This window comes from Dermacentor albipictus, chromosome 6 (genome assembly GCF_038994185.2).
Source record: "Dermacentor albipictus isolate Rhodes 1998 colony chromosome 6, USDA_Dalb.pri_finalv2, whole genome shotgun sequence".
Taxonomy (NCBI): domain Eukaryota; kingdom Metazoa; phylum Arthropoda; class Arachnida; order Ixodida; family Ixodidae; genus Dermacentor; species Dermacentor albipictus.
Window position 1 is genome coordinate 32,738,243 of NC_091826.1, and position 26,203 is coordinate 32,764,445.

The window sequence follows — 26,203 nt, forward strand, 5'->3', positions numbered from 1 at the left end:
GTAAATATGTCCGCAATAGAGATTAGTAAGAGGCGATTCGACGATTGGTGGAATAAAAGCAGGAAAATGACAAACAACGGAGGCATACAAAAGTAAGGTTCCCAATAAGGGCTAAAAAAGTTTGGTGATGAGAATTCTTCGTGTTTCTTTCTTTTTTTTCTTTTTTTAACACACGCAGGACACTAGGCAATATAGGAACTATAGCTTGCAACTCATCGCTCCGTTCCAAAGGGGACGCTCATGGCAGCCATCCATCAATCCATCTATCCATGCAGTTCCGAATCTACCCACGTGACTATGGTGATTCGACACGCTTTTGATACGACCGCAAGTGCTGGTAGTTTGAGCCTTCACATCTGTGTGTTTCATCACGTGCTCCCTTTTAGTTGCCTACTGCCACTGTGCGGTACACTTAGCAGATTGTTGTATCAACAATACAACCAGCGCTTCGCTGTCGCATTGCGCACATTTTAAGCTCGTTAGTCGAGTGCCCTTGGGATAGCGAGCTTCAATGCGTCCTACAATATGAGCAGGAAACAACACGAGCTGTCGTTCACACCGCTTATCCGTAATTATCCTTCCGCTTCCTACGTCCATCAATCACCGACGAGGCAGCAAATAGCCTCGAGTCTTTCGTAATCCGAAGCCGAGGTGTGCGCAACCCTTCCTCGCACGCTGGCGATAATAAGACCATCCAAAGCGAAATACGAACGATGGACGCTATAAAAGGAAGCATGCAACTCCGCCCCCCTTCTATCCACAGTTCCGCGCCAACGAACAAACACATTCCGACAATCTAGACGCACTACAGATCGTAACCTCCCTGCTACAGAGACAAACATAGACACACGCACGCGCAAACGCAGCTGCGCACGCTACCAAAGCACACATACAGGCACGTACACACACACCGACAAAATGCGTCGCGTCGCCGCTCACGCGTCGTTCACGGGCGACGGCGAAACAAACGCGTCAAACGGCGAGCGGGCACGAACGTCTCGTAGTTAACAGCCGTTGCGCAACCACGGAGGATACGACGCGCGCCGACGTATCGTCGCGCCTCTCCCCTCCCTCTCTCTCTCTTTCTTGCGTTGGCAAACAAAGAAGCGCTAATCATAGGCGGCCAGCGGCACGCGACAAAGCCCTGGCACAGAGGTTGGGGCACAGCAGGCAGCAGCTACGGAGCGTGTAAAATGGGCAAAGACCTTCTTTCCCCCCTTCGCTCTCGCGTGCGCGGTAATAATGAAAGATGACACCCCGTTCCAACCCTCCCCTCCCCCCATACTCCTCTACCCCTCCCCACCTTCTTTTTTTCGGCTGACCGGCGGCGCCGCAGGAAATGATGGAAGGCGGCCAACGCGTTGCCCCAAGTGTGGACACCGCGAGAGAACGAGCTCTCTTTGTGAGATGAAATGAACCACTAGAGAGAGAATAACCCGCAGAGGAGCAGGGCGGTTGAAAGTGAGAGTCTTTGCAATTCTTTTCTTTTTTTCTTGTTTTGAGCAGGAGATGGGCGCCAAGGCCACGAGACACCAAGGTCAGTCATCAGACTGTGATCGCCCGACAAGGCCGTGAAGAGTGATTATCCAAGTTCCAGAGTTAATCAGCGGCAAGCGGTAAACACTTGCCGGGCGTCCACGCCGAACATGCCATTACGGGAGAGAACCCAATAAGCCATTCTGAGAGTACTTACGAGACAAACAAGGTGGTAATGCGTTAGCTGTCGCACTAGGCTCGCACGACAAGCCTGCTTTAGAAGAAGGCTTCTAAGCGTGGATGCAGTCCCAAGTGCACGTATTCGAATATTAAACTCAACCTCTGTTACAAGAATAGGTAAACCTGGCAGCGAAACCATGCACTGGAGTAGTTTCAGAAATGTTCGCGTTTGAATTTATGCCCGCTGTACAAACCTGTTCATGGGCAGCCACGTGCAAAACAGCGCCTGAGCATCGAGTACTATGTGTTCTACAATCATGTTCACGTACAGATGCGAACGATGCACTGGAGTAGTTTCAGAAATGTTCGCTTTTGAATTTATGCTCGCCGTACAATCCTGTTCATGGGCAGCCAGGTGCAAAACTGAGCGCCTGAGCATCGAGTACTATATGTTCTACAATCACGTTCACGTACAGATGCGAAACTAAGCGCCCCAGTAACGGGTGTCGTGTCTTATAATCACGTTCATGGGCGTTCGTGGAAAACTAAGCATGTCAGCATCAGGCGCCACGTTGTATATTGTCAAGTTGATCAACGGTAGTATGCACAAGTAATAATCTCATCATTGGGTTCCATTTCCTACAGTAAACTTAATCCGCAGTGACGTGTAAAAGCGAGTATCGGTAATCGTCGTACAATCGAGCAGTACAACGAGTTCACGGGAAGTCAGGTGCAAAAATAAGCATCTCAATGTACAATGTCTGTTGTACTATCGATTACATTAGCTGTTAGATGCAAAATTAAGCATCTGAGCACGTATTGTCATGATGTTAAATCAAGTTGATCAGCAGTCCGGTGCAAAACCAAGCACTTGAACATGTGGTGCCATGTCGTACAATCACGTTCATGGGCGTTCGTGCAAAATTAAGCATCTCAGCATCAGGCGCCGCGTTGTATATTGTGAATTTTATCAACGGTAGTGTGCACAAGTAATAATCTCAACATTGGGTTCCATTTTCTACAGTACGGTCTCTCCGCAGTGGCGTGTAAGAGCGAGCATCGGTAATCATCGCACAACGGAGTTCACGGGAAGTCGGGTGCAAAACTAAGCGTCTCAATGTGGAATGTCTGTTGTACTATCGATCTCATTAGCAGTTAGATGCAAAACTAAGCTTCTGAGCACGTATTCTCATGATGTGCAATCAAGTTCATCAGAAACAGGTGCAAAACCAAGCACTTGAACATGTGGTGTCACGTTGTACAATCATGTTCATGGGCAGTTAGATGAGAAACTACGCACACCAACATACCTTTCCATGTTGCTCTACAATTTCCTGGGTAGTCCAAAAACAAGAAAGGGGCTGGCAGATGGAATGGCACACTGTGGTATAAACTTTTTTAAACAGGGTTGAAGTACCTCAGACAGGCTGGCCAACGTTTCGATAGGTGGACCTATCTTCGTCAAAGGCGGCCTCGTCATCCTCGGCGTGTTAGTTTTAAAGGGTTAGTGCAGTGACGTCACGTGCGGGTGTTGTCGCTGGCGGCTGGTTTTAAAGAGAGAGATTACAAGAGGGAACAGGCGCTGTCGTCCGACGTCTGTGAGCCTCATTCTCAAGACGAAGGGACAAGAGCGTGAGAGTGGGCACGCGGGGAGGAAAGAAAAGAAATAGAAGCAGAAAAAAGGGGAAAAGAAGGAAAAAAAAGGAGGGGGTGCCAGGGCCGTACCAAGACACAACAAAGGGGGGGGGGTGAAAGAAAAAGAAAGAGAAAAATGAAATCTTTAAGAAATACGGGGGCTTGGGAGCGTGTTGGGGATGCGAAAGATTAGGAGGTAATCCGGGGGAGTCGTTGGCGGCATGTTTTTGAGGCATTAGAACATGCCGCCAACGACTCCCCCGGATTACCTCCTAATCTTTCGCATCCCCAACACGCTCCCAAGCCCCCGTATTTCTTAAAGATTTCATTTTTCTCTTTCTTTTTCTTTCACCCCCCCCCCTTTGTTGTGTCTTGGTACGGCCCTGGCACCCCCTCCTTTTTTTTTCCTTCTTTTCCCCTTTTTTCTGCTTCTATTTCTTTTCTTTCCTCCCCGCGTGCCCACTCTCACGCTCTTGTCCCTTCGTCTTGAGAATGAGGCTCACAGACGTCGGACGACAGCGCCTGTTCCCTCTTGTAATCTCTCTCTTTAAAACCAGCCGCCAGCGACAACACCCGCACGTGACGTCACTGCACTAACCCTTTAAAACTAACACGCCGAGGATGACGAGGCCGCCTTTGACGAAGATAGGTCCACCTATCGAAACGTTGGCCAGCCTGTTTGAGGTACTTCAACCCTGTTTAAAAAAGTTTATACCACAATTTCCTGGGTAGGCATTTGCAAATTAGGCATCTGAACATCAGGCGCCATGTTATGCAATTAAGTTTACCCACACTGAGGGGCAAAATTGAACATCTGAGTCATGTGTAATATCGTACAACAGTTTCACGGGCAGTGAAGAGTAAAACTCCACATCTCAACATAGGATGTCATGATGTACTAGCAAGTTCATCAGCAGTCAGGTGCATATCTAACAATCACAGTGTCAGATGTCATGCACTATCGACTTCATTAGCAATTCGATGAAAAACTAAGTATCTGAACACTTATTGCCATGATGTGCAATCAAGTTCATCAGCAGTCAGGTACAAAACCAAGCACTTGACCATCCGGTGCCATGTTGCACAATCATATCCATGGGCAGTTAGATGAAAAACAATGCATCTCAATGTAGATTTCCACGTTGCGCAACAATTTCCTTGGCAGACGTGTACAATTAAGCAACTGAACATCAGGTGTCATGTTGTGCAATAAAATTTATCCACACCGAGGAGCAAAACTGAACATCTCAGTCATGGCAATGTTGTACAACAGGTTCACGGACTGTCAGGAATAAAATTCAGTTCCTAAGCATACAATATCATGATGTACTATCAAGTTCATCAGCAGTCGGGCGCAAAACTAAGTACCTAGCCCTCGAGTGCCATATTGTACGATCACGTTCATTGGGAAGTCAAATTCAGAACCAAACATCGAGTGCCGTGTCTTACACTATCGAGTTCATGAGCGTCAGGTGTAAAAAATAGCATGTCAACTGTGACACTGCCGTACTTGATCCCTGTCTAGTCGGTTCATACTCGAGAATCACATAAATTAAGGTGAACAAGACAAGCCTATTAAATACTATGTTCCGTGTTCCCACCCGGCTTTTCCGTATTTCGCCCAAGTACAGCTTTCGTCGCGTTGCCTTCCTTGTGTACGTCTTCCTCACGCTACACGCCTAGTTTTCTTCAATGATGAGCGTCTGCAACAGTTCTTCCGCAACATGCAGCGCCCCCGTGCACACGAGGAAAAGAGTGTCAAGAGTTAAAGTGTTGACACCAAATGTTGACACCATGCGACAGCGTCGAGCCTGTCACAACACCCGGCATATGAGGACAAGCGCGGCCAAGAAGGGTGCGCTCCACTGGAGGTAGGACGCCACTGATTAGCGCGTGGTTTTCTATGGGGTTCACTTAACACCCGCAAGAGGAGAGTGACGCTAGTATGGAAGGAGCTTGACCACACATCTGTACGCGGTGCTCCAGCGTGCGTCTACACTTCCTTCCAGGGACGGTTTGACACGTTTCCGTACCCGACTCGTTTCGAGAAGGCGCTTTCGGCACGGGGTCGCCCCGGTGACCTGACACATCGCCCCCGCTACCCCCTACCTCCCCCCCCCCCGACGCTGCGGGACGTCCGACCAGGTTTTTCTCGAATTCCGGTCCGACAGAGCGGTCGGCCACAAAACGACGCGCAGAAAGTTGTAACCGCCGTTACCGCCGTGCTTTCACTCTCGTCTCGTCCCCGCTCTCGTTTCTTGGTGTTCTCTTGTCTTCTTTCTTTCTTTCTTTCTTTCTTTCTTTCTTTCTTTCTTTCTTTCTTTCTTTCTTTCTTTCTTTCTTCCAAGGTGGCGCTGCTATCGTCTCGCCTTCTTTCGCGGGTCTTTAGCTAATGACTCTATACGCTCCTACAGCGGCCCGCAGAAAGGGTCACCGAAGAGAAAGCCACAACAGACACGAAGAAGATGTGGCAGACGCTCTTTTTCATGGCATCCACCACGGGACCCCCGATCCACCTTTCTTTCTTCTTTTTCTTCTCTGTTTCCACGCGAAACCTCGCGAAAGCTTGCTCGGCCGACCCCTAGACGCCGCCGCGTCGTTTGTACTCTCTTATTGTGAGCCTTTGCTTTGTGCTGTTTCTTTTTATTTTCCGGGTTCACGAGCGGCTTCGCAGCAATATGGCACACGCGCACGCCGTTCTTTGACCCGAGCGAATGAATCACGCTTTCGCACTTCTCCTACTCTAATGACCTTTTCCTTTATTCCTTTCGTTCTTGCTTAAATTTCTTGAAAAAAGTTCGGAGAAAGCAGCTTATTTTCGGTCCGTCTCCTGGAAGTCTCTACCGCGGCGTCGCCCGACTTTCCTTTGAGCCACTGCCGTAGAGCCACGGTGATTGAAAAGTGTCGCTCACTGAGAGAAACCAACAAAACAGCTGGGGTGGGCCCCGAGGCATCTTGGGACATGAGCGATGATAGCAACTAACTGTCGATGCTGCCAAGAATACCCCTCTGTATAGTGCGTGCTACGTAAGCAATGACAGCGATTACATGTCAATACTGTTATCGCTGTTGTTCCGGCACAAAAGAACGAAGGATGACCCTGAATGAGCACAAAAAGGATCAAAATGAGCCCGAAAGTCCATGTCTGACCCCCTAACTCCTTGACTCATTGAATGTCCATAATGAGACCACGTGTTATACATTGTTTTCCACAACACTACTCGGACTGATATAAGACACACCACCGTCTATGAGAGTAACTCCCAGGGCGCTGTGACGCCGTGAATAATGCTGGGATATAGAAAGCAAGGCAGATCTTAAGCCTGGCTTTGGCCTAAGACATGGCCATGTGGCTTCAGAAATAGCTTTCTCGAATTTAGGTCTGCATTACAGTTGTCGTTTCTCCCGCAACACTTCTTGTATTTGTGTTAGCTCACACCTAATATTGCAAGTTGAGGTCCTGACCTCGGCAGCCAAAGGACACGGAAGACCTGCGATTCAAAGTGCAGATACAGTGACGCAGACCTTGCCTTTCATTTTTTTTTTCGAGAACACGCACGCTGGCGGTACGCTTGTAAACGAATGCTACAGCTTTACATCCCAGCTTGAGTTCCAATATTTCAATTTTACAAGCTGTTCAAGTACAGTCTAAACCTGATTCCGCTGAACGTAAATGTGTTTTCAAACACGCTTTCAATCATGTTTCGGCTCTGCGAGAAAGACATTAATCATAAGCCCCCGCTTGCCAGCACTCCCATACATGCAACAGCACCAGAACGCAACTATTGCCGCTACAGTTAACAGTAAGAACATCTACGTTGGTCATGTTATTGTTGTGTAATGCCTCGCGCCTTTGAAAAGCCAACGAGACCAACCTCGCGCATAGGCGAAGCCGTCAGCGTGCAAGACTCACCTGTTCAGGAAACGGGTCCGTAGAGCCGGCGGTACCGTCCTAGCGACTCCATCGTACACCTGCAAAGATTCAAACAAGAAAAAAGATTGTTAACATCAGCACAAGCCGACAAACACGTCTGCTTAGGAGATCTCCTATAGTGGACATGTACCAGTTTTTGAGGTAATTATGGATCACCATCATCAAACTTCGCACGGCCCCAAACTGCATATTGAGCTATTCCAGCAGCCCGCTGTTCTTCAATGGCATCAGTCCATCATGCAAACAAGATACAGTAGAATCTCAATAAACGGAAATCGGTTAAACGGAATCAACGCTTAAACGGAACAAACGCCTCGCAGTTGGTTGGTATTGTATTTAGTCAATGTAAAAAAAATCCCGTTAATCGGAACTCGAATTTTCAGACCACCGTATAAACGGAACCGAAAATAGACTCGAAACCGCAACTAGACGTTCACGCAGAGCCCCATCGCGGTACGCATCACTGTCTCCCCCACTTCTTTCTCGCACACTGTAACCGCATCGCTTGCTTTCTGTCACGGCGCGCTTGCGGTCGTTAGGCTTAAGCCTTACATCCGCTGTTTAGTGTCGTCTGCGACATTTCGTCGCGAAGTCAGCACCTGATGGCAGCGCAGAAGCGACCTCACAATGCCCTTACGTTGGAAAGTAAGATGGAGATAATCAACGACTTCGAGAGTGGTCGCTTCACAAAAACAGCGCTTGCGATGAAGCACGCCGTCCCCAAGAGCAGCCTCACGAAGATATTTCAGGACAAGGATAAGCTGCGGCAGGCTTTCGAGACGTCACGCTTTGGCCCTCAAAGAAAACGGCTGCGGGTGGCCAACCACGAAGATCTGGAGAAGTGCCTGGTGGTTTGGCTGCGCAGAGCCCGCCGTGAAACATTCCAGAAGAATTTGTTTTGCAGCTCGGCATCGAAGGTTTCTCGTGCAGCGAAGGATGGCTGACGAGATTAAAGATCGGAATGGCATAGTGTGTCGTGCCGTTTCAGACACGACGGCACGCGCCGACTGGCGAGCAACACGGCTCCCCAAAATTCTGGAGGCGTACGACGCAAAGAACATCTACAGTGTAGATGAGACAGCACTGTTCTTCAATTTACTCCCCTCAAAATCCTTGTCATTCAAATGAGAGAAATGCACCGGGGGGAAGCTGAGTAAGGACAGGTTGACCGTTCTGACCGTACCGTCCTCTTTAATACCTAGATTTTGCATCTGAGATCCGCTTCAGCGGAGACTGCCAATTGCGCGCACGCCTGCCTCGTCGGGACCAAGCAGTCAGGAACGGATTGCGAAATCCTGAACCTTCTCTCTCTAAACGAAACTCCTGATAAACGGAACATAATTTCCCGGTCCCTTGAGGTTCCGTTTAACGAGAGTCCACTGTATATATATATATATATATATATATATATATATATATATATATATATATATATATATATATATATATATATATATATATATATATATATATATAAGGACGAGAAGGATGTTAATCAGTCAATAGCCTGTTTGGCTACTCTACGCTGGGGGTAGGGCGAAGGGGAAGAGAGAGAAGGGAGAGAGAGAGGATATGGAGACGCGCACACAGAGTTATTGAGTCAAAGCCACTCGTGCAAAGCAGACGTTCTCAGAGAGCACAAGACAGATAGTAAGGGTAATATGGAGAAATGAAGTTACGATCAGTGGATGATCAATGCATGTCTCGGGATGAGTATTTTGTTGGCATTGTCTAAACAACCTACGAAGTCCTTCTGTACAGTTTACAAACTCTCTACAGGCTGCCTGTAGTCTTACGGCTAGATCTAGACTACTAATGTTTCATGAGCTTTCGGCAAAGCAGCCCACTACAAAGTCTATGGTAGTAATTGTTAAGGACCACCTTTCTTTACTTTTTATTAGTCACCAGGTGAAAGTTCTATAGGCAATACAGGAAAGTCTGTATAAGAAGGCAAAACGATCCACAAAATATCTGCAAGAAATATGTACACTGCCTGAACTTATTTTAACAAAGTGAGATATCTACTGTCTAACATGAGACCGCATCTGCAGGCAGCGCATTCCAGTTAGTGATAGTCCTGTGAAACAAAAAGTGCTAAAAGAATTTTGTTCACATAAGAAAATCTGCCAACAATTTGTCATCTTAAGAATGAGTGGAGGGCCGAATAGCAAGCTTCACGTAGAAAGAGACAAAGGATATTTGCTTAATGAATGACAAAGAAGTCACCCTAAGGTCAACTTTAAGAACTCCTTTAGCTTGCTACAGTGCGTTGCGGCAAGGGGAAAGGCAGTAAGATATAGTTACGAGAGTTGACAATGTGGAGATTAGGCGTGAACAAATGGTTTGTCATAAGAACTTTTGATGATGATGATGATCATTGGCGTTTATTGGCGCAAGGGCCACACGTGGCGAAAGAGCGCCAAGGTCATGGTAATGGGTTATCAACGGTACATGAACTGTGAATTACGAGGGGTGGTTGAAACAGGGCTTTTCAGAACTGTTTTTCTTTTTCAGAACTTTATGCAACTTTCAGAGCCGCGTTTCAAGCCCCGTGTATTGCAAGAATGCATATGATGCACAAACTCTCCTGCAACTGCATTTAGAGTCCGGTAAGAAGTCTTCAAATTGGCGGTCGGCTGCAGATTGTAGACAGAGAATTAGCCCTCCAGCACCTCCCGACCCTCCGTCCATCCGTCCGTCAGTTCGTTCTTCGTTCGTTCGTTAATTCGCTCGTTGGTTCGTTCGTTCGTTCGTTACTTCGCTTGTTCGTTCGCTCATTCTTTTGTGCTCGAACGTGGTGCACTGTGTCTAGCACGTCGCGACAATCACACTCGGAATGGTCGCTACGTTGATGTAGACGCACATGCCGCTTCGTGAAAGTCGCGTATAATCGTATACGAGGGATTAATGCACCCATCACCTCGCTAGAGGCCATGCGACAGTCCGGTTGTGACCAAGCATCCTTTTGTCGCTTTTCACGAAAGTTTTACCAAGATTTTTTTTCTTAAAGCATACAAACGTAAGTATAGTCCGCCCAGCGTCTGGCAATTTGGCTGCGTCTTTCACCGCAATTTCAGTCTTTCCAAACTGCCCGCCCCGACTTCCCGTGTCCGAAGCCCGCCCATGCCTGGCCGAGCGTTAGTGACCTTGTGGGGAGCGGCGAAGCGCGACGGCCAGCGAGCCTTCATTGATACGAACACACACACACACGCACGCACGCACGCACGCACGCACGCATACACACACACACACACACACACACACACACAAACACACAAACACACACACACGCCCCATTAACGATCGCCAACGCCGCCCGCCATGCACCTGGCGATATTGGCGTTTTACAACTCTATTCCATAGTAGTATCACCCATGCTTCTTCCTCACGTTCGTTGGAATTTCTATCGATTCGCACAGCTGTGCTTTCGTCATTCGAGAAGCCATTTCCACGTGATAATGTCTTTCTGTTTTCTTCTTTTTTAGCCGGTGAAACCACTCGATAGCTGCCGAGGATGGCGGCTTTGAAATCCCCCCCGTCTGACAAGAGCGAAAGAAGCATTATGCAAGAAAGAAGTGAGGCGTGCTGACAGGACACAAGAGTAGAGAAGTGGACAACACGAACGCCGACTATCAACTGAAGGGAGCACTGAGGCGAAAAAAAGAAAGAAGGCACAAAGCTCATCTGCGCATGCTCAGGAATGGTAGCATAATGAATCCTTCCCTACTAGCTCAGCTTTCTGTCGTTCTACGAAAGAAGCAAGCAAGCTCCTGTAAGCAAGGCTTGTAGCTACCCTCTTTGGGACGCGCACGAGCACTGTTCGGACTGTATAAAGTCTGGTTTCGGTCGGACCACTGTTAAATAACACTCGGCAAGTAATGAGGCTTACACTGTTTGAACGAGAAAGTTGAGTTGCTTTCGTAACGACCCAGCAAAGCATGCAGCTTCCTTTTAAAAGAAGTCTCGAGCCAGGTAACAAATCCCCGAAGTCGTTCACGGAGCCAAGAGGGGCGGCGCTTTCAGATGTTTAATTGTCCGTACTGCACGACATAAAGTTCAGTAAAAAAACGGCACATTGCATGAATTGGTCAACAACAGTACCATTCGCGGGGGCAATCACATAAAGCCTGCTTTATCCCCCGGGAACCTTGGCCGAGAAGTGTTGCCTGGACAGCATGCTACCCCTATAGAGCTCAAGCCTAGACGAACGCTAGGTAATCTACGATTAAGTGACAGCGTTAGCCGTCAGGCAGCAACTGCCTGTAGAGTCACCAAGGGTATAGCATCCTTTATCCAACTACAGCCAATCAACTACAGCCAATCAACAATGCGTTAATCTCTTATACTTCCATATCACCAACCAAATGCAACGTATCAAAAGCTACTCGTCGTGTTGGCCATAAGAAGCTTTCCTCCATTATCCGCCTTTAATCACCCTTTGTACGACGGCGCGGCTTAATGCCTTCCTTTTATCTGTGAATCATGCAGTAGGCTCTCGTTGATTGGCTGACAGGAGCGCTAGTATTATCTGGATTCCGCGGGGTTTGAGACAGCGATCGACAACAAAGATACAGACAACGTATCGAAACCTAAAAGTGATTTTATCAATCCGGTAATATGATTATCAAACCCTAAAGGTGGAAGCTGTAAAAGAAAAGGAAACGTGGTATGGTAACATCGGGAGAGCGAAAGAGATTGGTTCGCTTAAGTGAAACACCAACTAGTGCGGAGACCGTACAGCAGACACGAATACACGCGCAAAGACCGCAAGAAGACAGATAATTAGCCAAGTACAAATCTGAAGGGAAAAAAGTGTAAAAGCGTGCAGTGGTATAGCACTGTGGGACGCTCCAGGCCACCGAGCGAATTCACTCGGCAGAGACCCACTGGAAAGAGAGAGAGAGAGAGAAAGAGAAACTGGATCCGGAGCGAAGGACGACCCCAGCTCGACAGAGACCGCCATTCGACTGTCGCCCGCGCTCCGCATATACAGCGAAATCAGCTGGGAGAATCTTCGGGATCGACCTCGCCTTTGCGCCCAGCCAACCACTGTCTCACTTGCGCTCCCGTCTTTTCTGGCTTCTTTCTTTTCTCTCCGTTCTTTCGATTCCCTTCAGCCAGTTTCTCCGCGCAACCGCGGGATTTCGTAATCCGACCCCGCATGCATTTGAACGCTCGTCCCCCTAGTTTCCGTCGGCTGCGCGCAGGCGCGCGATATGGTGCAGCTCGCTGGCCGAGTGCCACGGGTGGATAGATAGATGTACACAATGCCTCCGGGTGAATCCAGAGTGCAACGGTGCGCGTGCGCGAGCCAAATAGGTGAGCGGTGAACGAATGATTGACCGATAAAGCCAGCACGCGTTATGTAATGCATACCGCGGACATATGAAGTTGGGCAGTTCGACCCGCGCACGGGAAACAATTAAAAAATTTAATTATGGGGTTTTACGTGCCAAAACCACTTTCTGATTATGAGGCACGCCGTAGTGGAGGACTCAGGAAATTTCGACCACCTGGGGTTCTTTGACGTGCACTAAATCTAAGTACACGGGTGTTTTCGCATTTCGCCCCCATCGAAATGCGGCCGTCGTGGCCGGGATTCGATGCCGCGACCTCGTGCTCAGCAGCCTAACACCATAGCCACTGAGCAACCGCGGCGGGTACGGGAAACAATGAAGTCAACGGTTAGGAACACCTGCCCTGGTTATACCGACGATGTGTGTGTGTTGGTACCGGAGCCAAAAAACTGTGACCGATAAAACTATCACACGAGACCACAACTTTCGTGGGGTTGAGACGGATCGACGCGAGAAGTTAGTACACGAGCGTATATCAATTCGTTTGAGTTTGCCGGTCAACTGTCACGGTGATTTCAGTGAGTGATGCGGCGTTTGGCTGCTGAGAGAGAGGTAGCGGGTTCCATTACCGACCGCTGCGACCACATTTCGATGGTAACGAAAGGCGAGAAGCCCTCGCACGTATACCTAAGAGTAGCTGTACGTTAGTGAACCGTTGGCCGGTCAAAATCAATATGGAACCTCCCGCAACCACGACGTCTCTCAAATCCCGACTAAGTCGCTGCTTTATTATGGACCGCCTAAATCCACGAATCAATCAACGAAAACGCCCATTTTTTAGCGTTACGGTAATCATTAGGTCAAAATTATTTCCTGCTCGGGTTTAGGCGTGCGCTGTTTCTCGTTAAATCGCCGACGAAGAGACGTGCACTTAAGGAATCGTTCACTTCGGGTTGAGGTTTAATTCCCTCGTTCGCCTACGTGTTGTGCACGCCGGCAGCTCTGCGTATGTGGCACGTGATTGAGAAGGCTTTCCTACTTTCTCGCACCACGTTGTAATTCTCTTCGGACCATACCCTGCAGCCCTCAGCACTTCATTGCCAAATGATAAGGCTAAGCTCTTTTTTTTTTTCCTGCCACGCGTGCTACACCTCGTTAACCGCTACCGCTGCTCCCCGTTAAGTCAAACGAACAATCTCAATCTCAGGCGCTCTGTCCCGTCTCCTTCCTTGTTTCTGTGCGTGTTCGCGCCTAGTACCCATGATCAATTGTGACCAAATCGCCCAACAAGACGTCCTTTTATGCTATATTTCTCGAGGCGCTCTGTCCCGTGTCCTTCCTTGTTTCTGTGCGTGTCCGCACCTAGTACCCAATTTGAATTGTGACCAACTCGCTTAACAAGACATCCTTCTTAAGCGATATTTCTCCAGGCGCTCTGTCCCGTGTCCTTCCTTGTTTCTGTGTGCGTTGGCGCCTAGTACCCAAGATACGTCAAACAAGCTATATGTGTCACTTAGCTTCCAACACTGCGTTGGATACGCGTGTCTTTCTTTCCTTTCTTTTCATCCATTGTGGGTTCTAAACAAAAGCGAATAACAACACGAGCTGCAGAGCGAAACTTCAGGGAGACCAGCGTAAAGTAGTTTTTTTTTCCTTTTTTAAAAGAAAAGGAAGAAGAAAAAAAGAAAGCACAGTCAGACAGAGCAACATGCGCTCTTATCTCGCGCCACGAAGCTCCCGCGTCTGGCGCGCGGCCTCAATCTCGGGTCATCGCCGGCGCGGTACGTATAAGCTAAACGGCCTCCGGATCTACGCAACTCAGACGTCGCGCAGGTGCCCCCACTCGCGCGGCCGCGACGCCAGTGGTAATATAACGCAGCCTCTATACCTTTCCCACACCAAGGTTTCGCGCCGCTTCCATTTTACACTTGCTAAATGCTCTTGCTCGAGGCAGCCGCGATGAGCTACGACCGAGACGATCAGCTCTGGTCCGTCCAGCAGGTCCTCGAGGCGCTCGAAAGGCACGGACCCAGCGAGCCGGCAACGGCGAGCGGAGACCCGCGCCGAGTAACGGCGACTTCGAGGATGACGTAGGTCCTCGTCGGGGCGCGCGAGCGCCCAACTGCAGGCATAAATAAAGTTTCTACAATCCAATTGCCTCTCTTTTACGCACTCGCTTCAGGATAAGGCCGCCGCTTATACTTTCGACTCGATTTCCGGTTCACGGGCACCGAAGTCTCAGGCTAGAGACACGAGACTTGTAGTTTTAAAGCGAAAGCTTTACTGGCCGCGAACTTGCGATTTCGCCGTGGCGGTGCGCCGAGGAGGCACACGACGTCACACCGCGTTCCTCGTCGTTGCGTTTGCCTCCGCTCGTTTCGCCAGCTGCGTCGCATGCCTGATAACATGTCGGAGGATTGAAAAGGAGACCTCGCGTGCGCCGCAACCACAGTTGAGGCGGCAGTGTGGACGGCGACAATACTGATAAGCAGGAGGAGGCCTAGAATCGACATCGGAACGAGATGAAGAGGAAACGAATCGCCCAGGAAACAGAAGAACAGCGCGCCGAACGACTGGCTAAACACCACAACATAGCTAGACAACCAGACTAACCTGGACTTGCAATCAAGATTAACCAAGGCTAACGTAGCGAAAGCCTTAGCTTTCGCTACGTATATCCTGGCATAGCCGAGCTAAGCCACTGTCAATTGTTTTGCTAAGGGCTTACCGAAGCCACTTTAAGTTAACGCGCACGAGAGCTTCTTCGACGCAAGTTGTTCTTCAGTACCGAAACTACTACGCATGCGCGCGTGAACCAGGAGGAGGGGGAGCACGAACTTGAGGTTGCGCAAGTGATAATCTCGGCTTGAAAACCACTCAGGCGTTCCCGTTTGGTGTGGACCACCCTGTATGCGCACGATCGACGCCTTCGCTGCGCGCAACGTGTACAGGCAACGTACGCGAACACGTCCACGAAGGCGTCCTCGAGAACGCGCAATTTCGACGCACGTCAGTCACGCATACACGCACGCAACGATTCAAAATAAACAACCAACCACATACGCAACAGCGGACACTGACAGATATCGACGTTCAGTGAATAAAGAAAGAAAAAGAAAACATCCAACATCAAACAGCGGGATCCTTCCTACGTTTACAAACAGAGTTCCCAAAGGACTTCCGGTTAAGCCCTCTGGAACAACACGTTACCAACGGCCTACAAACTTATCGAACTCTCCACGTGGCACCAGTTTTGCTGTACACGCTGGAATGTTCGACCAGCGAATTTTACAACTTAGCTGAAAAAGGAGGCTGCATACGTGAGCTCGACACAGCGCGTTCCGTGTACCTGACTGAACACACCAATAACTTGTGTCTGTAGTTTATACTTAAGTGACTAAAGGCTTCGTTTTTTTTTTCCTCGCCTAACTTGACTGACAAAAAATTCACGCCCGGAAGCCTTCTGGCGTCACGAGCACCTGACGTTATCGACGCCGCCATATTGTTGTAGAGCCAGCACGCGTCGCAAAGCTACGCTTTATCTCCACATCCGCTTATCATCTGCAAGCCCAGTGGAACGCTGCGAGCAGATAGATCATAACGGAGCGCGTGACGTCACGTCAGCACACCCTGCATCGCCCGCGCAGTGCACGCCGCCGATACGCTCCGCAGAACGCGGCTGCTGCAAAGCCGTCCGGGTACGGAAAGTGTTTCACACGCAGCAAGAACAAAAGTGCAATACGAGCCACCGAAGCAAGCTATAGCGAGCGAGGGAAGAACAACAACCTACGAGCTCCCGTAGAGCGCGATATAAGCGCTTCAACACGCACAGCTCGAACAAACGCACACGCAACGTTGCGTCTCTCGAAGCGCCCGCACATGTATACGTGCTCGTGCCCACACAGAGCAGGGCGCGAGTATACCGCTGACTTCCGGGAGCACAGCAGCGCGGCTATCTAGATAGACGCTGCAACCCGTTACACACGCACAAACTCTCTGTCTCTCTCTCTATTTCTCTCTCTAGGTGTATACTTCTTGAACGAGGAACTGGGGGAAGGTGGGGGGGGGGGGACCCGTTAAAGGAACAAGCGGATCTCTCTCTCTCTCTCTCTCTCTCTAGGTGCATACTTCTAGAACGAGGAACTGGGGGAAGGTGGGGGGGGGAACCCGTTACAGGAACACGCCGATCTCTCTCTCTCTCTCTAGGTGTATACTTCTTGAACGAGGAACGGGGGGAAGGTGGGGGGGGGGGCGTTACAGGAACACGCGGATCTCTCTCTCTCTCTCTCTCTCTCTCTGTAGGTGCATACTTCTTGAACAAGGAACGGGAGGAAGGTTGGGGGGACCCGTTACAGGTACACGCGGACACACGCACACACACGCACACACACACTCTCTCTCCCTTTATACGTGTACACGTCTTAAACGAGGAACGAGAGGGGGAGAGGTGGGGGTGCATGCATGCACGCGCGATGTTACAAGATGGACGAGCACGCGCGAGCGCAAGATGCGCGCCTCCGCTGCTTGCACACATCCGCACGCAGCAAGCAGGTCGGCGTGTACATACGCCAGGACGAGGCAGCAGGAGGAGGCATCGAGATCGAGAGCAGCGTGTCCAGTGCTGTCGTGGTGGTAGCTAGTAGGGGTGGACGTGGGGGGACTGGAGTTCGTCCGGCCCCCCCGCGCGCGAGCGGTTTGTTCATACCTGATGGTGACGGCGATGTAGTTCCGCGTTAACGTTTTATAACGGGGCTGTCCGGCGTGTTAACTATGCGGAAGAACGGAAAAAGGAAGTTCTTTATAACGCGACGATAAGATGAGAAGCGCCCGTTAGACCACGATTTCGGTTTATACCGTTGGCTTACACAGCCTGGCACTGTGTTGCTATCTTGCATCGGAGCACGTTTATTGCACGGAAAGCGTGCGCTTTCCCGCCCTCTGTATATATCATATGTAGTGCAACAGTACTCCCGCAGAGTGTGCCCGGATACATATACTGCCTAAACGACAATAGGCGTGTACGTTATGTACATATATATATATATATATATATATATATATATATATATATATATATATATATATATATATATATATATATATATATATATATATATATATATATGTAGTAGGCAAAGAGGGTTTCTTTCGCGGCATACTTCGTGTTGCCAGACTTTTACTGTTATTATTATGATTATTTGAGCACATATATACACATACACAGTTTACAGGAAAGGGAAAGTGACCAGCAGGCTGGCAACTGCCACCGGAAGGGGCACAATGCCTGCCTACTCTTTTGAAGGGAGGTGACAGCAACACAGAAATGGAAGATAGGAAGGAGGGGAGGAGAGAGGAAAGGAAGAGCAACAGGACAAATCTAAAGACTAAAGTAGGACACAGTACACTACGCACGTTGTTCTGCCGCGAACCACACTAAGCTCATGCAGCTATAGGCTATGGGACCTCTTTCTGTATACCAAATACACGTGTAGCCTTACTGAAGCATTTATTACTAAATTGTAATTCTAACGGACTCGCTAAAAATATATATAAGCGCACGGAGACGGTAAAGTGGTTGTCGTGCCGATCGGCACGTACGCCCGCCACCGCACGCGCGGTGATGCGCCGTTCGAGGTTATTTTGCAAATTCCTCTAATCGATTGCGCGCAGGTAATTCGTGCAGCGTTGTACTCTCGGATTCGTCATCTTGTTTGCAATCTAAAGCCGAGCGAGCGCCGTCTGAATCCGGCATTTTACAGCCTCTCATAAAACTCAACGCAGGCTCTTCTTTCTTTTCTTACTGCACCAGTTCCATAAATCCGGCTGATCATGAGGTGGTAGAGGAGGCCTGCCGCTAGTAGGATAACCTCCCTCACCTTCTTCTCGCAGCCCCTTTCCCTTTAAGATGGGATAAATAAAGTTGTTTCTCTCTCTCGACAGTGAATCCATCGCCTTTTTTATTAATACTCCTTTTTCCTTATTATTTAGTTTCTCTGCCTATCCGCACCTTGATTTTGGAACACTACTTCCAGCACACTTGCAGGCACATACCCACACATAGCAAAAAACGTGCATAGCTAATTTTAATGGCACCGCAAAGTTCGAAAAAACACACGCACGGTGAGGCGCACCTGTAGGTTCAGGGACAGCGAATAGAAAACAAGATGGGAGCACTGGTGCAGCAAGAGGGGTGGGGGGAATGGTATAGGGGCGCAGTAAAACGCCGGGGGGGAAGGATGATACAAACGAGAGTACACAGGAGATAAAAAGAAAGAGAGAAGGCCGATTCACGAAGCGCTTCGGATGGCGCGAAATCCGACTCAAGGATGGTCCGTCCTAGATTTCTTTGTCGGGACCCGCGCGGGCGCACGCCGGAGACGTTCGCAGAAGCCCCCGAAAAGCCCTAAGGGCGCCGCTTCGCGCGCAAGCAGGAACATATACCGATTCGTCTGGAAGTAGCACGCTCAGACAAAGCTCTCCAGTTTTCGTTAAAAAGCTCACCTCTCTTTCTCTCACCCGCCGTGGTTGCTCTGTGGCTATGCTGTTAGGCTGCTGAGCGCGAGGTCGCGGGATCGAATCCCGGCCACGGCGGCCGCATTTCGATGGGGGCGAAATGCGAAAACACCCGTGTACTTAGGCTTAGGTGCACGTTAAAGAACCCCAGGTGGTCGAAATTTCCGGAGCCCTCCACTACGGCGTGCCTCATAATCAGAAAGTGGTTTTGGCACGTAAAACCCCATAATTTATATATTTTTTTCTCTTTCTCTAGCGGTAAATAAATTATGGTGTTCTACGCGCGATAAGCGCGATGTGATTACGAGGCGCTTCGTAGCGTGGGACTCCGGATTACTTTCGACCAACCGCGGACGACTTGGGGGCCAGAGCGCACTAGCTCAAGTCCACGGTGGAAAGTGATTCGAACCCTCGAAAGTCAGTAAGGGTGCAAGTCGGTCTGTACCTCACATCCTTACACCCAAGAAGAGTGTGCGGGTGGGATCTATACGCTGAATTACACCCTTATTTGCATTTAAATGTGTATTTTTTTAAGAGCCCAGCTCTTAGGCATCAATTCCTGCTGCGAGTGTCGGCGTATTGTCCCTCGTAACCGAGTGAACGAACACAGCGAAGGACGAAAACACGAGAGAATACACACGGCGATAGCGAAGAGAGGGCGAGGAGGAAAGCTGAAGAGGAGAGTATGGTGAATGCGTGAGAAGAAAAGCGTTAGTGCCGCGCAAGACGGGCTGTGCGGCGACGATGGCTACCAGATGGCGCCAGAGTAGCGCGCGTCGTCTCTATGGAAACGAAGCGTTGCGTGAGCGGAGGTCTGTCTGCGGCGACTGCTGTGAATCGCACCCACGCGTCACCAACGCGCTGCCTCTCGCCATCTCCCGATTAGCGAGGCACTCGCGCCACATTTCGCTCCGTTTACATGCCTGTGCACGAGATAGACTGTCCGTCCCAGCGAATATATCGCGAATCAAAAGCACGTGTACAGCTATCCTCAAATTTCGCATCAGGGAGCGTCGTAATCATCAGCGAATTTTTTTACACTTCACCTGTCTGCCTTCTTCCAAATAAATTCTGCCTCTCTCTCTCTCTTGAACACAGAATAAGAGGTCGGAAGTTATACTGGGCTTGGGGGCTTTCGACTGTCGGCTACCTGCAGCTTGTGACGAATGTCCGGCGAAGCAGTCAAGGTGTGAGTGCGGAATTCAACCGACCAAGTAAAAAACGATAAAAGGCAGTCAGGAAAGCAAGAGTGCAACCGGAGCGCGTTCTTTGTGAAGTGTGCGAATCGCGGGGTCTACAGGACAAAAGAGAAGTGTGCCGAACACGCAGATTGCGGCAGTTTGGAAATAATTTCCTCTAGTTGCGAAGTAGAACGCCGCCACGGTTGTCAGCAGGCTCTACATACGCAAACGCGCCGACAGGTGTCGGAGCAGAATTAAAGTGCGGCACCAAACCGAAACCACGCAACACTGAAGCCGCAAAGCAGAACGCGTCCTTGGATCATCGATCGTCACGTATCCTACTACAATCAGGCGAAATTTTTGCACACTGAAGCATAGGTCATGCACAATAGCTCGAGACTCCACTCACTCACTCACTCACTCACTCACTCACTCACTCACTCACTCACTCACTCACTCACTCACTCACTCACTCACTCACTCACTCACTCACTCACTCACTCACCGACTCACTCACTCGCTTACTCATTCACTCACTCATACTTACTAATTTACTCACCTCACATTCACGTCACTCATTAATGCTCCACCTCACACCTTTTATAATGAGTGTGGTGCGAGAGTGGATGCAAGTGTACTAATGGGAAAGCATGCCGACCCATGCATGCACACAAAAGACGCAGCCGTCGTTGAATGTACACGGAGGCGCGCGAAAGCTAACCTAAACACTAGAGACGTGAATTTATCACTACTCGTTGCCAAGCTAGTTGGTTCATACTTGATACGGTTTAATGGGGCGCGAAACAATGGCAAGTAAGACCGGGACAGGAAAGGGCTTTACAAACTCGGCTGCGAGCGACGCTCTTTCCCGTGCCAATTTTTGCTTGACATTGTTTGGCGTCCTATTACACCATACTAGGTGATCAAGGGTGCTTGAACAAGGGATAAACATCTCAGGCCATTAAGAGTTTCGACAAGCGCACTTACATTTGTCAGCTTACAGGCTGACAAAGGTGATGAGGTATGAAAATGAAAAGTACACATATACACACACGCTTGCATTCACAGACGCCTGGACGCACACACACACACGCGCAAAATAAAAACGAAATGCGATCGTCAAATGAGGTACGCATAAATGAACGTAACACTAAGCTAGCTGTCCGGACTGTCATAATGCGTACACATATACACACGCTCGCATTCACAGACGCCTAGACATATACACATGCAAAATAAAAACGAACTGCGATCGTCAAATCAGGTACGCATAAATGAACTTAACACTAACCTAGCTGTCCGGACTGCCCTAATGCATAAATTCAGAGCAACAAACAAGGGACAATTAGAAGGCTGCACCCAGCAAGCGCTGACGCCATTGTCGCGAGTAAACAGGTTGTCACTAATCCCGGCGTTAAGAACGCTGCGCGTACGTGATTTATCGGGCCAATAACGGCACAACGCATTATGCTGAAGACAATCCTTTCTTTTTCTTCACCATCTTCGGCATCCGCGTGCAAGGAGGTACTCGGAGCGCACGCAACCCGGGCACGTATGCTCGTACTGGCATAGCCAGTCCAAACGCTTTGTTCGCGACGCGTCACACCAGCTTGCGTGCGCTGAGATAGGAAAAAAAAATTAAGTTCGCAAAAAAGAAAACTCGGCCGTCACCCCACGATTCAGATCAGTCGCGCAACAATGCCGCACAGCGCGATCGCACCATCGAGCCCGTCGGCAACGGCGCGGCGCCCTCGCCCTCCCATTGAAACCGAGAGAGCGAGCGCGCACTATCCCCTCCCCCCCCCACCACCAGCGCCCCGCTCACCACTCCGAACGGCTCACGCGGGTAGGAGAGAGGGGAGTGAGAGAGAGACGGAAAGAGATCGAAGTCTCGATATAACGAATAGACAGTCTCTCCCGGCGCATTCCGTCGAGAGCGCCAGCGCATTAATGCGCACTAACGCGCACTAACACTCAGTAACACGCACGCTTACACAACGCATCACCGACACAAAGGTACGCGTGCCAATGCCCTGCGCGCACTCGCGCAGGAACTACGCGGGTACGCACGGGCACCGAGACACGTATATGCACGCGTGTCACAGCACAGTCAAATTCGAAGAAGAACGCACTGTTAGTATATTTGGGTAGCAATTGTAGCTTAAATTATGGCGCGATGGCATGTACACTATCTCTGCACGCACGGGTGTCAACCTAATGCGCATTGTCGGCCTTTCTTTTCTCGCGATGAAGTAGCTGTCTTCCAACAAGCTAAGTTTATGTTTCCGAGTCTCAGAATTCACGTCTTCCCGTAGGTTCAAATTATGTAATACGAATAAGCTACGTCATGTCTGCAGCTCATATGTATGCACCTCGTACTATTTTCTGAGGCAATTTAATGGCGACGTCACTTAGTTCAATATGCCACTTGTGCCACTTTCCCGCGTCCTCAAAACGCATGAAAGTGCGACCAAGTAATCATGCGATCGAAGGACGTTCACTGTACAGTTGCAGCACATCCAAGGGACGTCCATGCATATCCCTGCAGCGGATGTCTAAAAAAACTTGTCCATGTTTTCATACATGCACTGCAGACACATGTGCGCATGCGTGCGCACCAAGGCACGCATGCGCACACCCCGCGTGGAGCGAGAACCGGCGCCCACGCACAATCACACATCCCAAGATTGTGCACGCATGTGTAGAAGACACACATGCACACGCGCATGTACACAAGATGCATACGCAAGCGTACCGATAAACGCACCAAAGACACGACGCGCTCGCAAGGAGTCATGTAATGATATTCGATTGAGTGCGGACAGAACGCCAACTAAAGGCAGCAGAAAGTCTGTTAGTTTAAATAAATTTAGTTATCGGGTTTTACGTGCCAGAACCACTTCCTTATTATGAGGCACGACGTAGTCGAGGTTTCCGGAAATTTCGACCACCTGGAGTTATTTAACGTGTACCCTAGTCTAAGTACACGGGTAGAAAGTCCGTGAAAGCCAACAGGATTTCAATAACGTCTAGAAAGTCCGTGGAAACGCAACAGAATTTCAATAAAGTCCAGAAAGTCCGTCGAAACGCAACAGGATTTCAATAACGTCTAGAAAGTCCGTCTACACGCGACAAAATTTCAATAACTACTGGAAAGTCCGTCAAAACGCAACAGGATTTCAATAACATCTAGAAAGTGCGTCGAAACGCAACAGCATTTCAATACGGTCTATAAACTCCGTCGAAACGCAACAGGATTGGATACCTACTAGAAAGTCCATCGAAACGCAACAGGATTTCATTAACGTCTACAAAGTCAGTTGAAACTGAACACGATTTCAATAACTACAGAAAGTCCTTCGAAGCACAACAGGACCTCAATAACTACTAGAAAGTCCGTCGAAACGCAACAGGATTTCAATACCGTCTATAAAGTCCGTCAAAACGCAACAGGATTTCATTAACGTCTGCAAAGTCCGTTGAAATTCAACACGATTTCAATAACTGCAGAACGTCCGTCGAAGTGCGCTTCGACGGACTTCTGCAGGAGTCCGTCGAAGCGCACGTATACAGGACCTCTATACGTATATACTGTATGTGTATATATATATATATATATATATATATATATATATATATATATATATATATATATATATACTGTATACGTGAACGTATACAGGACCTCTATAACTACTAGAAAGTCCGTCGAAACGAAACAGGATTTCATTAACGTCTACAAAGTCCATTGAAACTCAACACGATTTCAATAACTACAGAAAGTCCGTCCAAGCACAACAGGATTTCAATACCGTCCAGAAAGTCCGTCGAAACGCAACAGGATTTCAATAACTACAGGAAGTCCGTCGAAACGCAAGAGGATTTCAATAAGGTCCAGGAATTCCGTCGAAACGCAACAGGATTTCAATAACTACAGGAAATCCGTCAAAATGCAACAGGATTTCAATACCTACAGAAAGTCCGTCGAAACGCAACAGGATTTCAAAAACGTCTACAAGTCCGTTGAAACCCAACAGGATTTCAATAACGTCTAGAAAGTCCATCGAAACGCAACACGATTTCAATAACGTGTAGAAAGTCCGTCGAAACGCAACAGGATTTCAATAACGTCGCCCACTCACACGCGCGCGCTAACAGTATCCGCACGCACGCCAGGGGCGCACAATATCGGAGAGCGGGCGCGCGCGGGCGACGAAGGCTTTCGCGATTCAAGGCTTTCGTCAATCTGCGAGACGATCGCCGTGCGGAGAAAGCGAAGTGGCGAGCGAGACGGCGCAACCCGGATTCGTCGCGTTTCTCGCCCGCCGTCTCTATCGGAAACGCGACACGCAGGGCACGCACTGTATACGAGAACGCGGCGACGAGCTCCAGCGCTGACCCACTAAGTGCGTGCTCAGCGTTGCTGGAGCTACGAAGGCCTGCCAAGACGAAAAATACAGTGCGCGACAGTCACGTATACAGCGCAGTACTTAAAAATGACGCCCGTAAGACACCGATAACTACAACGCGGAGACTTTTCGGGACTCGCAATCCTTGGCAAAACTTGGTGACTTTGCAAAACAAGCTCCTGCTCATGAATGCTCCTGCTCATGAATCATGCTCATCAAGCTCCTCCTCATGAATCATGAAGCTCCTGCTGAGCTTGTGATAAGTGACGGAAACGGCGTCCTGCAGACGCACGGCGCACTGTCGTAGCCAGTCAGTCTAAACCGGTTGCGGATAGTTTCAGTGAACCAAGTTAGAGGCGGGATCGAATCCCGTACACGGCGGCTGCATTTCGATGGGGGCGAAATGTTAAAAACTCCCGTGTCCTTAGATTTAGGTGCACGTTAAAGAACCCTAGGCGGTCCAGATTTCCGGAGTCCCCCACTACGGCGTGCCTCATAATCAGAGCGTGGTTTCGGCACGTAAAATTCCCGCAATTTGATTTCTAATTTAACCAAGTTAGACATCAAGTCATCACAGTACTCAGTCAGTCGGCGGGCTAACCAACCAGTTATTCCCTCTGTCCGCCATTCCATGAATCAATCAATCAATCAGTACAGTCCACGAACCTAAGCACATCTAGCATAGTGGCATTAGAGCATCCCCATACAGGCTCGTATTGAGCGCTCTACGGCCTCCGCCCATCTTCGTTTTTTACAAGCCATCTATTGGAAGCGGTGTCGGATTCCTGGCACTGGCGCTTTCTCCACCGCCCCAATTCGAGTTTGAGTTCTGTTCGACAGGGCCGCATTTTTCTTTTTTTTTTTGAGCAGGCCGTGCAGGATGGGAAGAGTCCGTCCGATGCAAGACTGGAGAGGGTGGCAAAGTGCCGGGAGGTCGAGGGGGGGGGAGGGAGAGTCACGAGTGACGCGAGTTATGTCTCGAGTCACGCAACTCACGACGGGACAAGCTTACACGGAATGCCATCGTCGTCACCGTCTCTCCTTCGTGTCACCGCGTTTTACGCGTCCGACGTCGACGAAAAGGAGGGCCACGACGTACGCCCTACAACTACGCGTCGATAGACGACACTCCGCGCTGACACGCGACACTCCTCACCCCCTCCCACACCAACTCGCCCAATGCCACAGCGCCGCAGCTACTATACAGTATTACACAAGCGAGAGGCCAGCGGAGCCTCCTTGCACGTACGTGCGGGCATGCGGGCCACCGATTTCCGAAGGCTTCACGCGAAAGGATCTCTCGTCGACTCGCAGGGCGACCCGATTGCCCAGTTCGCCAATCGAAAGTCGGGAAGCATGCACCCACCTCGCTTCAACGGAATAGCAAGAAGTATGTGATGCGGACGTGGTAAAAAAAAGAAAAGAAAAAGAAAATGAGTAATAGAATGGGGGGAGGGGAAGAAAAGCAAAAAGTCAAGGTTCGAAAGAAACTCGCCCGTCCACGACGCGTATGCAAGTAGTACACTATACCCGCGTTGCTGCTCCCTTCCCACTTCCCCGTGCGCGTGTCGTGTATCC

At 49.5% G+C, this 26,203-nt stretch overlaps 1 protein-coding gene across 1 annotated transcript in view; it reads right to left on the reverse strand.

The window, feature by feature from the left end:
• LOC139060944 (uncharacterized) overlaps positions 1-26,203 on the reverse strand; it is a 171,273-nt gene that overhangs the window by 59,140 nt on the left and 85,930 nt on the right. Inside the window, exon 2 of the mRNA XM_070540300.1 lies at positions 7,205-7,263. The gene's annotated coding sequence lies outside the window, so the exon portion shown is untranslated. The remainder of the gene's footprint in view (positions 1-7,204; positions 7,264-26,203) is intronic.